This window comes from Triplophysa dalaica, chromosome 13 (assembly GCF_015846415.1).
Source record: "Triplophysa dalaica isolate WHDGS20190420 chromosome 13, ASM1584641v1, whole genome shotgun sequence".
Classification (NCBI taxonomy): domain Eukaryota; kingdom Metazoa; phylum Chordata; class Actinopteri; order Cypriniformes; family Nemacheilidae; genus Triplophysa; species Triplophysa dalaica.
This window is the reverse complement of record NC_079554.1, coordinates 3,766,430-3,779,077: the sequence shown is the minus strand read 5'-3', so window position 1 is coordinate 3,779,077 and position 12,648 is coordinate 3,766,430.

Genomic DNA, 12,648 nt, shown 5'->3' with positions numbered 1-12,648 from the left:
GGTGAGCAGCTGTTGTCGCAGACAGCAAGGGAGTTAATCAATTAAATGCTGCCCAGTCCTGAAGAATCAGACTGTAGCACGCGCAGACATGCGGTGAGGCCTAGTGTTTATTGCATTAGTTCTCAGGCAACCCGCAAGGCTAAGCCTAAATTTATTTTGGCTATATACTCTGCAAAGTGATTTTGATGCACCCTTCATACAGAGACATTAGACCTGATGGCAGAGCTGAGAATGGGAAGCGGGGACTTAACAGGGGCAGGCTTGCCTGGCAGGACCAGACATGGTGAGGCCGGATTGGTCTCCAGCTGGAAGACCGGCTGAGTTACCGGCTGGAGGGTCAGCAGAGTCACCGGTTGGACAGGGCTTTGTGCCGGCTGGATGGCCGGCTGGACAGGGCTTGATGCCTGCTGGAAGGCCGACTGGACAGGGCTTGATGTCGGCTCGAAGACTGACTGACACAGGCTGGAAGGCCGGACTAGACACTGGACTGGACATTGGACCGAACTCCGGCTGCACCAGACTTGACATTGGACTGGATGCTGGGCTGGACACCAGCTGCACAGGACTGGACACCGGCTGGACGTCCCTGCAGCAGCAGGGAAGGGATAGCGAAAGGTTTATTGACAAGACAGGAACAAAACAAAAGCCCACGATGGGGGTAACAAGAGACAAGATTACGAAAACACAGCAAAATAATACTTCCCACGAGGGGGAATAAAACAATGGGACAGAACAACTAAGACTTGGGAAACAGGAACCAAGACTAGATATTAACACAACACAACGTCAAAACACACGGCAAGTTAAGGTATGTGGCAAACACTCACAAGATCCAAAATGTTTGAAGGCAATACACAACATAGGAGAACACAAAGCATGCGTAGGAGCAATGAACGACCACAGGACAATAGACACAAAATATTTTATGAATAGACAGACAAAGGATAATTAACAGGGGAACAGGTGTAGGGGATGAAAAACTCAAGGAAAACTAATGAGGAAACGAGATGGCGGGAATCAAAGATGTGGACCGGAGAGAGAGTACAGCAACCCCACTAGGTACACTATCTTTCCCTCCACACAAAACCTAAGGCTATGCCATGACTTCGCTGAAAGAACAAGAATAAACATGACATGATGGCGTAATCATGACAGAATAGCTCCATAATTACGGACAACTCCATTTCAAGCACATTATTAAAACATTAATAATTTTATGTGCTTTTAACAAACTGTCAAAGCAAAAAATTCAGACAGTTCTGTCCGTTTTGTCACTGTGTATTATTATGAGTAGAACGCCTTAATATCGGGCCTGACACCAATATTGGTAAATAAATGATGACTTTAACTTAATGTAAATATAATGAATACTTTTACTGGCGTTACCTGTACTTTTCCTTAAGAGTAATTTTTGGTTTCTCAACCCACCTCTTGTGAAATCATGACAAGACATTTGACTGTCACTACCAATCAAACTGCGTGTTCGTTTATACCTAATGCGTATACATAGTATGCATTATACATACAGTTGAAAGAAAAAGTATGTGAAGCCTTTGGGCTTACTTGGATTTCTTCATAAATTGGTCATAAAATTTGTGTTGTGATCTTCATCTAAGTCACAACAATAGAGAAACACAGTCTGCTTAAACTAATACCGCACAAACATTATGCGTTTTCATGTTTTTATTGAACACAACATGTAAACATTCATAGTGCAGGGCGGAAAAAGTATGTGAACCTTTGGGTTTAATAACTGGTTGACCCTCCTTTGGCAGCAATAACCTCAACCAAACGTTTCCTATAGTTGCAGATCAGACCTGCACAACGGTCAGGAGAAATTTTGGACCATTCCTCTTTACAAAAGTGTTTCAGTTCAGCAATATTCTTGGGATGTCTGGTGTGAATCGCTCTCTTGAGGTCATGCCACAGCATCTCAATCGGGTTGAGGTCAGGACTCTGACTGGGCCACTCCAGAAGGCGTATTTTCTTCTGTTGAACCATTCTGTTGTTGATTTACTTCTATGCTTTGGGTCGTTGTGGCTTCCTCCGTGGTGTCCTCCCATGAAGTCCATTCTTGTTTAATGTTTTCCTTATTGTAGATTTGTCAACAAAAATGTTAGCATGTTCCAGAGATTTCTGTAAGTGTTTAGCTGACACTCTAGGATTCTTCTTCACCTCATTGAGCATTCTGCGCTGTGCTCTTGCAGTCATTTTTACAGGACGACCACGCCTAGGGAGTATAGCAACAGTGCTGAACTTTCTCCATTTGTAGACAATCTGTCTTACCGTGGACACATGGACATCAAGGCTTTTAGATAGACTTTTGTAGCCCTTTCCAGCTTTATGTAAGTCAACAATTCTTGATCGTAGGTCTTCTGAGAGCTCTTTTGTGCGAGGCATGGTTCACATCAGACAACGCTTCTTCAGAACAGCAAACTCAAAACTGGTGTGTGTTTTTTATTGGACAGGCCAGCTTTAATCAACACATCCAATCTCATCACATTGATTGGACCCCAGGTTGGCTGACTCCTGGCTCCAATTAGCTCTTGGAGAAGTCATTAGCCTAGGGTTTCACATACTTTTTCCACCCTGCACTATGAATGTTTACATGTTGTGTTCAATAAAAACATGAAAACGTATAATGTTTGTGCGGTATTAGTTTAAGCAGACTGTGTTTCTCTATTGTTGTGACTTAGATGAAGATCAGAACACATTTTATGACCAATTTATGAAGAAATCCAAGTAAGCCCAAAGGGTTCACATACTTTTTCTTTCAACTGTAGTCCCTTACCTAGCGTTTTACAATATTACAATTGAAAAGTCTGCATTTACCTTGATGTATTTGTCAGATGCATTGACAAGTGCATTCAATGTAGCCTAGACATTTTAAAACGATGTGTGAGTTCTATCGGATCAGACCAATTCTCTCTCTTCTAGCGTAGAAATCTCGTAGAGTTGCTTTTGTTGCGTTTACCCATGTGAACATGTTAAAAAATGCTCAAGACAGGTTCTCATCCCGTTCTCAGCAACTGTATCTAACAGTAACATGGCCATTTATAATGACAGAGAGAGGTCCTGCTGCATTTATTGTGGAAAGGGTCATAAGTGAGGACTGTTTGTTTTTCTACAAGGATATAGAGAATCAGAAGTGTTAAATATTCTGTTTACAGATGAGTAGGACTGGTGAGTTTCTTACTCTCTGTTTGCTTTTATTCAGTTAAATGGATTTAGCTGTAGTCCCACTGTAGACAGAAATGCTAAATGAATGCTAATAACAAGATTTGTAATAGAGCCCTGCAGAATGAGCACTGCAGACACACTGAAGTGCCCCTGGGAAGAGATAAAGCGTCCAGGAGAGGAGCAGTGAAGTGAGCCCATTTACTAAACAACTGTACCACTTTGCATGCTGTCTCTTTAGCACAGACACATATACATTTTACTAACCACCTGCATTCCATTTTAAACAGGGGCTTAATGTTAACCGTCTTTTCACAAGTTGATGACATCTGTAGGGTATGAACTATGAAATGAGCCTTTGGTGATTATTCAAGAATAAATACGTATCAGGAAGATTAAACCTGCTTTTTTGTCATTCGAAGATTTCTGCAGCACACCACACTTTTTTCAATATTTAAGATTGTCATAGTTTCCACTGGTGGAATGAGAATGGTGGAATGCTGGGGGCATATGTTTTTATCATGATTAATTGTTTGACAGTTTTTGATTGCATACCCAACATCCCCATGCAGAGAAAAAAAGAGATGAGAGAGATATGCAGACAGTCATCTTAGGAAATATTTGACACTGGTCATACAATAGGGATCTCTAATATAATACAGTACAGTCTCATAACAGTATTATAGTGTTAAAGTGGTTATCTGGATGTCTGTTGGATTCTGTGGGAGCTCAATATGTTCGCTTGAAGTTTAAGTGCCTTTGCCAGTTAAAGATACCAATATGTGTGTTAAGTACTCTGAAATAGCTATTTTGTCTATAGATGTCCCGAAGAGAACATGGATTGATGGAACGAGATGGAAAGATTGTTTAAAGCCATTGGGGAGAATTCAGTAGGAAGGAATTGTGATATTTGTTTGTATACATGTTCTGCCTAGTTTTAGCGCCTCTTCATGCACCTGATACACCCCTGTTTACATTGTTTTAACATGCATTAACCAAGACAACAAGACTGCATCAGAACCCAACACGTTTACATTTGTCATGACCATCATCAAATTTCTACATAACTGACCAGATCTATTTCCCATGAACAATATTCAAAATGATTTTGAAACAAATACCAGGGCTGAGATTTCATGTATCTTAAAATAGCAAAATAGAAAAGATGACAAAAGTTTCCATAAAGACAACAATCCCTCTTCAAAAGGGTTTAAAGTGAATTCCAAATTGAAATACTCACTGGGCTCTATTCAGACAGTAGCATTACCCAATATCTGTACATCTATAATGGAATCTACATGCTACATGCTATTTGACGCAATTTGCAAAGCACATTTATACATCTTCTAGGCTCATGATAGATCAGGCACAACTGCAATTGCAGAACTACTTGCTGTAAAATAACTAATAAAACGCAAATGGTGTGCTTGACTGCACTGCATGTGTGGATATATGCCTGGTCATAATGCTTTTGAAGAATCACTTCTGCTAGGATTCCTAAAAAGTGTACAAAAACCAAGTCACCCAGCAGGGGTGATTCTAGGATGTTCACCTTGGGGGTTACAATTATTACAATGGCCATCTTATGTTTTGTATTTGATATGTACATATCTTAATCATTTATAGTCTAGTAAGATTTAAAATAAGCAATACATGGTCATACCTTATTAACGTTTAATGGCATTGATTCACTGTCTATATATATATATATATATATATATATATATATATATATATATATATATATATATATATATACATGCCTGTATTATGCACATTCATCCATACACACACATTTAATTTAATATACTGTATGTATGTTTGGACAAAAATACCTAATAAATAGTCTCTGTTTTGAAGAAACGGATTGGAATTTGAATTTGTTTTAAATATTGGAATTCGTTTTTAATTTCCCAATGACCAATGATATGTCTCCATTTTTCTGAACTAAGACAGTTATGGCAAACACATTTCTATGGGGTTGGCAGATATACTTATCTCATCATCATGGCAATGGTTCCCGATCAAGACAGATTACACAATAGTTTGTTGGATTTGTTAGAAAGTCATGCCAGACTAAATATTTCACAACCTGACAAACGCAGACGGAATGTCAATTCTTGTTAAAAACAAACACTAAACAACACCAACAGGGTTACAACATCGACACTGAGAAGCCCATCAAATGTGTTGTTAGAGTTTCCGGCTGTGGCAAGCTTTATTTGAACAACATTCGTTATTTCCATGACAATAATACAGCTACGCTTATTGTGGCAAATAAATAGCAATAAGGTAAAATCAGGCAAATTAAATATAGAATTTAGCATACTCTATGCAAATGGAAGTGTAGATCTCTGCAAAACACGGAAGGGGCATTTCTCAATTATGGGGCATTTTTTAACCAGGACGGGAGTTTCTGACCCATCCTATCAAAAAGGACAGAAGCACATTTAAAAATTTTGGGTGTTCTAGACAGACCAGGGCTTATCCAACCATCCAATAGAAAAAAGGGAATTAGGAATCACCTATTTGAATTTTGGGAAATCAACAAAAAAAAACTCCTATCCTGTTTTGAAAACGCACCATAATGTACTGTAAAGAAATTCACCAACTTCAGTTGCCTTTAATTTTTAAACTAAATCAAATTAGATTCATAAGTTAATTAGAATTGAAGTGTATTGAACTTAAAAAAAATACTAAAGCATAATGCTAATTTCATTCAACTTAACAATTATAGGAAGCTTTTTAACTTAAAGGGGTCATATGACATTGCTAAACCGAATTGTTTGGCTTGTTTGAGATGTAATGCAAGGTGTATACACGTTTTTAGGTTTGTATCTCCTCTTTTTTACAAAGCTTATCGCTCTGAAAAGCGAGGTGTGCTATGATTGGCCAGTTAACCAGTCCGTTGTAATTGGTCGAATACTGCAAGTGTGTGACGGAAGCCTCTTACCATATATTCAGAACATCAGTTTCCAAAGCAATTGTGTTGACAGGTCACCACCGTACTTGCATGTACATTTGGGCGGTCTTAGAAATTAAACCAAAAACTGACGTAGATTTACACAAGGCATTTCAGGCAGGTCTGGGTGAGCATTCGCTTTTAGATAGAATGCATAATTTGTTCCGACACTTTTATTTTTCAATGTTATGTGTCTAACATGCATGGGCACTTAAAATACACACAAAAAACACATGTACCCTGTTTTTACGTAGATTTTTACAGTGTTGACATACACCCCTTTATGTTTTCGACCCCAGTCTTTGCATATGTGCACTGTTCTGTATTGAATGAACACCACTAGCAAACATTCAGGTAATTGTGATGAAAACCAGAATAAGAATGAAAAGAAGAAAGAGCGAACAAGATAGCTTGCCCTGTTCAGATGCCAAGATGTTATCAATCTTTTTCCCAAACTGCCTAACATGACATTGGAAAATGCATCCAGGCAGATAAATCATTACCGTGTCCATTATCTGTTGGTCCAAACTGTTTAGAGAGAAGGAGAGAGACAGACAGTCAGCAAGAGAGAGAGAGAGAGAGAGAGAGAGAGAGAGAGAGAGAGAGAGAAAGGGGGGATGGATAGATTTCCTCTCCCTTGGGAGTAGGAAAGGGAACATCAGTATCTAATGCCTTAGGAAGACAGTGATCTTAAGATCTAATGTCCAGTACCACCAAACACCATCTGATCTTTCATCAAGACCAAAGACTTGCTGTCGTAATCCAATTACACAAAATTACACCTGTGAACATGTCTTTACTTTCACCAAGCAAATCAGCAATTCAAAAAGAGATGGATTTCTATATTGGTGCAGTGCTTAATTGTGATGGTGTTATTTAATGGTGATGGTGTTATCAAAAGGCATAATCCAGAATTTGATTTTCCCAAGTGGAGGAGCACAAGGAAAGTTGGTTTAAGTTTGAACAATTTTAATTAAAAATACGCCAAGGTTTTAATTGGCCACTCACTCACACTGACCATTTTGGGACATGTGTTATAATGTTTTAATGTTATTACTGATACTACTGATTTAATGCACTAGAGTGGTTTAGTGTGAAAATAAAGAAGTTGTGGCATTGTCCTATAAAGCAATTTCGTGTATTATTTGTGTACCACTCAATGTGTGAAATGGCTTCTGGAATGAGACAGAAAGATCCCTCAGAAAATGATTGTTGACCGGAAGTTGGACAATAAATATTCAACAGTATTATAAATAATAATTTAGAATAAAAAAATGTATTGCTTCATGAACTCTTTGTAAGTCACTTTGGATAAAAGCGACTAAATGTAAATGTAAAATAATCATAATTAAAAGAAACAATAATAAATAATAATAATTTATAATAAACAATAATAAAAAAATAAACAATTCTCAATTGTGATTTGTTTTAATTAAATGGTGACCTTAATGATAATACAACACAGTCTCAAGTTAATTTATATCTATTTTACGTTTTAGCATATTGGTGGTTAATTCAAAATAATTTGTACAATCTCATGCATATATAAACATGTTTTTATTCATGCGAATTCTGCATGAAAAGCCCTGAAGCTGAGTTGGAATGAGTTTACATAACCATGCGTGGCACAATTCGATCACACAATAAATACTTGGCCTCATAGAAGTGCCTATTGAAGGTGGCCTCTGACTCAGAGTGAATTAGTATTGATTGTTGCTGCTGTCACTTTAATGTTTTTAGCCAATCAATGATGAGGAGGGAGCACACTTTTAACTCCTTATCACTGATAACCCTTCTCATATCTTATGTATGATTGGGGTTTCAGCTGACATACCCTGACTTTAACTATTCAAGAAGTGTTTATACATGCATGAGGAGCAGTGGTGTGAAGTATAGGAGTAAATGTAATTAGTTACTGTACTTAAGTATATTTTTGGCTACTTTGTAGTTGTAGCCAGTATTAAAGATAATAAAAACTGTTACTCTCTTCTTGATTACATTTTTAACAAGTATGCACTCTTTACTCCACTGCATTTGTAATGAGTAATGCAATTACATATAACATTTTGCATGGCACCTATCTTTTTTGTTGCAGTTTATTTTTGCAACAGAAGAATTAATATTGCCATTTACAGGGCATTGAAGGTAGTATAATCTAGTGGATGTTGCCCTAACTTAATCAAACTGGTCAACATGGCTTCTTTTTGTGAATATGAGTGCAGTATCAGGTAGATGTCAATCGCTGGCGGGTCATATTTGAAATGAGGACATTGCTGCAGCTGGCGATAAGGCCAAAACCAGCATGTCCAGTGCATGAAGCATTTCTTTTTAATTTTCATGATTTTATTTATCCTTTATATTAAAGAGACCTTTTTGAAGGAGTTTGGTTTACATTTGAGCACTTGATCTTAAATGAGACTTGGGTGTTTGTAATAGAAGTAGGTTATGGTGTCGAAATTTTACAGTAGATCTACATGATCTTCAGGTGTCCGTTACCACAGCACAATGAGATCAAAAAAGTTGTGATGGCCAATTTATGCCTGGACTCTCCACAGTGCTGTGGTCAACAGATGGCTGTTCCACAGAGATGTCATGAAAGGTGATTATGATCTCCTTGGATTTCAGCGAGTAGTTGCCCAAAGTCCCCAGAAAAAATTGGAACTGCACCAAAAGGACATGGGAGGCCATCCTGAATGTCAGCTGCTGTGTCTTATATACCCAGGTTTGATGATGTTGCTCACTGCCCGATAAACACAGGTAGGAAGATTAAATGAAGATTTGTTTTTAATCACATTTTTTTAATAACACCTGCAAATGTGTTCCAGAAGCTATACAAAAGAGAAACCATTGTGTAAGTATTCCTTTTGTTTTGCAGGAAATAGGTTTCTCAGATGTCTTGTCTGTGATGGTCGCACAGTATTTGGTTGTCAAAAGTGTGCCAGGCCAATGCATATTGAGTGCTTCATGACGTTTCATAACTTTTGAGGGAGGCGTTCTAATCCATAAATTCCACACCAAGTTAAGTATTCCACTGTTATGTCTGAGGGAGGTGATATCTAATCTGAGTTACATGAGTTCCACATCAGCACAAAGTTGTGTTGTTGATTGATCCTTTTTGTGATTATTTCTTGTTATTTATAATTTGTTATATGTTCCTTGGCATTGTTACATGTTTCCTATCATAGGCTCATATTTCATCATTTGTTTATTTATTTTCATTTGTTTAATTATGTGTTTATTTCTATTTAGTCAATTAGTTGTATAATTTTTTTCTTTTTTTAATTGCAAGTATTTGTGTCATTTATAGTTTATACTGAGGGCTATAATGATTGCATTCTGAGCAAGTTCCTATAATTTGTTATTTTATCATCCTTTTATTTAAATATTTGTGCCATGCTGTTTCATAGGACTGCTATTTTGTCATTTTTGAAACTGAGCCAGATATTGATTACCTATTTGTTGATCGAATAAAACACTTCATCAATCCAGTCTTGAAACTAATTTCTGGAGATTTTTTAAATTTATACACACCAAAAATATTGTTTGACATTGATTGTTTAATATCCTTACAAATACCACACACACTAATATGTCATCTATGGGAATTAAATGATTCTTAAAATGTGCAAAATACATTCTCATCCCTTTGGCTGAAGTGCCAATTTATTTCCATGTCAAGAATGAACATACAATTTACCTCATTTTGCAGACACAGGAAAGGTATTTGCTTTGAGATGCCAGTATGACTCTAGTTGAATTAAAAAAACTGATTTGGGGAATTTATAACAGTTTAGACAATCAGAACGTCAGCATGACATCAAAGCAAGGTGGACGTAACTCTAACATTTCTAACTGGCATGCATCTTGCGCTGATCGCCAATGATCGATTAGGCGCAAAATTTGGTCATCTCAAACAAGCCTAATTTTCATCATCGGAAATTCAATTGGATGTTAAATATACTAAAGATGCATTTTGTAAAAATGGTCATGAAAAAAAAAAAACAATGCCGTATCTTGGTGACGCTGTGAAGGTGCCTGGAATGATGGGATCAGTTGTCTTCAACTCCACTGCTGACGGCCATCAATCAGATGGGAACAAGTGAGGATGTTAGCAGACGAGGTTAAGTTGAAAAATTGTGGTCCATAAATAACTGACTGCTCGAAAAAAGCTAGTGGCTTGCTAGACACTAGACACTTCTTCCGCATTTGTCCACACATTGTTGTCTTGCTGTTTCTACGTCACGAAAGGCGGTAACAAAGGGTAACGTGGATAGGACGCCATTAACAGGCAACTGCACAGCCCTTCGTCAATGTTTAGAATGGCGATTTTCTCAAAATTTACAAGTAGTTGGAAACATCTGAGATATTGTTAGTAGTCAGCTGAACAAAATATATAACACTAGCCAAGTGGTTTTTGGATATTTTACTGCAAAATTGTTACAAACTGCACCTTTAATACTGGGGCTTTATAGAACCAACGAGGCAGTTGCAAAAACATAATGCAGAAAAATGTTCAGGAAATGAAAAACTCAGATGACAAACAATGTTTTAACCCAAGTTTCTCAAACCTAGTGGACAATTCAGTCTGCATTAACAATTCTGCTGATATTCTGACATTATTTGAAAGTCTAAATGGCATAACATTTTAGAAAAAAAGGCTATGAAGTTGTGAAGAATTGTCTTGCTTTAAAAGTAATGAGCTGTAAAATGGTCTTTAAAAAACTTTTTCTAGAAGGGTTGGAGCTTGGACAATTCTGCACCATAGCATCAAATTCATTTGTTGGGTGAAGACCTAGAGAGACTTTATTTGCCATTGTAATAATACAACAAAATTTGTTTGCCAGCTCACAGAGACCTGCAGCGGAAATAAAGAATATTAAAATAAATAATTATCATACCATGTTTTAAATAGTGCAAATAATGTAATGCAAACAAGTATTGTACATAAGACAATACATAAATTCAGTTCTCAATGTGGAAATTCAGTTCTGGATGTACAGTAAAATATTCAGTTCATTAAAGTTTTTCTCAATTGCTTAAACACATTTCTTGAAATTATGGCTCCATTTCTTGAAACTCTAACCACAAATCCACAATTTCTCACCCAATCCCCTGAACATCCTATTTTCAGGTCAAAATGAAGCTCTCTTCTCAAAACCATTCAGACTTGCTGGAAAAACAAACTTTTCCTGCAAACATCACACAAAAGCCCTCAAAAACACCAGTCTTAGACACAGATGAGATCAATTCAAAACACTGAAACTAAAACCTCTTATTGGGATTCCATTATAATTTGACAGCTTAGTGCTTGTTAGAATATACAACATAAAAGAGTGCAGATCGAGCAAACTGCAAGAATGAGCTTTAGCAAAAAGTAAAAACAAAACATTACACTACTGTAAAGTAGATGAAGATGATCTTACAAGAAAAGAAAAGTTCAAAAACCAAAGAACAATATGAACTGGTCATGCAACAAAACACAATACAATACACAGCTGCACAACTTACATTTACATTCAAGCATTCAGGCGACTTACAGAGGAGATAAAGGAACAATACAGTGAAGTGCTTTGTCAATAGGAGGCATTGAAAAAAATATGGCATCCTCTGCACCTTTGGCCCAATTTCGTAAAAGTATTTCATATTTTCAGCAAATATACAGAACATGTAAAAAAGGGTGTACACATGCTACAGTTCACTGGATACAAAATAGTGAGATTTCTCTCAAATAAAGTGTGTACTGTAATTATACTGTATGTTTAGTAGTGAGTATAACGCCCTGTAGATTATTCTAGGATACACAATTATCTGTGCTCCTATTGATATGATCCTGAGATTCTGATTGGTGTGTCATCGGTTTTGGCACTGAATGTTTACTACTGGTAAATGGTAAATGGTAAATTCTTTCATGAATTGTGTGTTAGCAATCCAAAATAACTGTAGTGTTATATTGTTTACTGAAAGGAGAATACTGTAAAGCCCAGTAGGGATTCTAAGATGCACAATTACCTGTACTCCTATTGATATTATCCTGAGATTCTGATTGGTGTGTCATCAGTTTCGATACTGAATGTTTCCTGATGGATGCAGTTTTGATGATGAGTTTACATCTTGACACTTATGTTCATTATACCGTATTATGTGTTTGTGTTTTCTGAATGAGAACATTGTTAACCTTTGCAAAAGGAGGGCGTTTTTGTGTGGGGTTTGAACAAGTTAGTGTATAGTTCTGAGAATGTGTTGTTAGTTGTCAGAACACGGTGAATTTTTCATGAATTGTGTGTTAGCAATCGAGAAAAAACATAACAGCAAATTAGGAAAGAGGGAACACTTGAGTTTGTGGCTGTGTTCAATTTCCACCAGCTATGTGTTTGTGTATGTGAGTGGAGGAGGTGTGATGCAGACTACAGCTCTAGGTAAGAAACTATTTCTCAGTCTGTTTGTACGTGTTTTGATTGTCCTGTATCTTTTGCCCGATGGAAGGGGTTCAAACAGTCTGGTTCAATGAT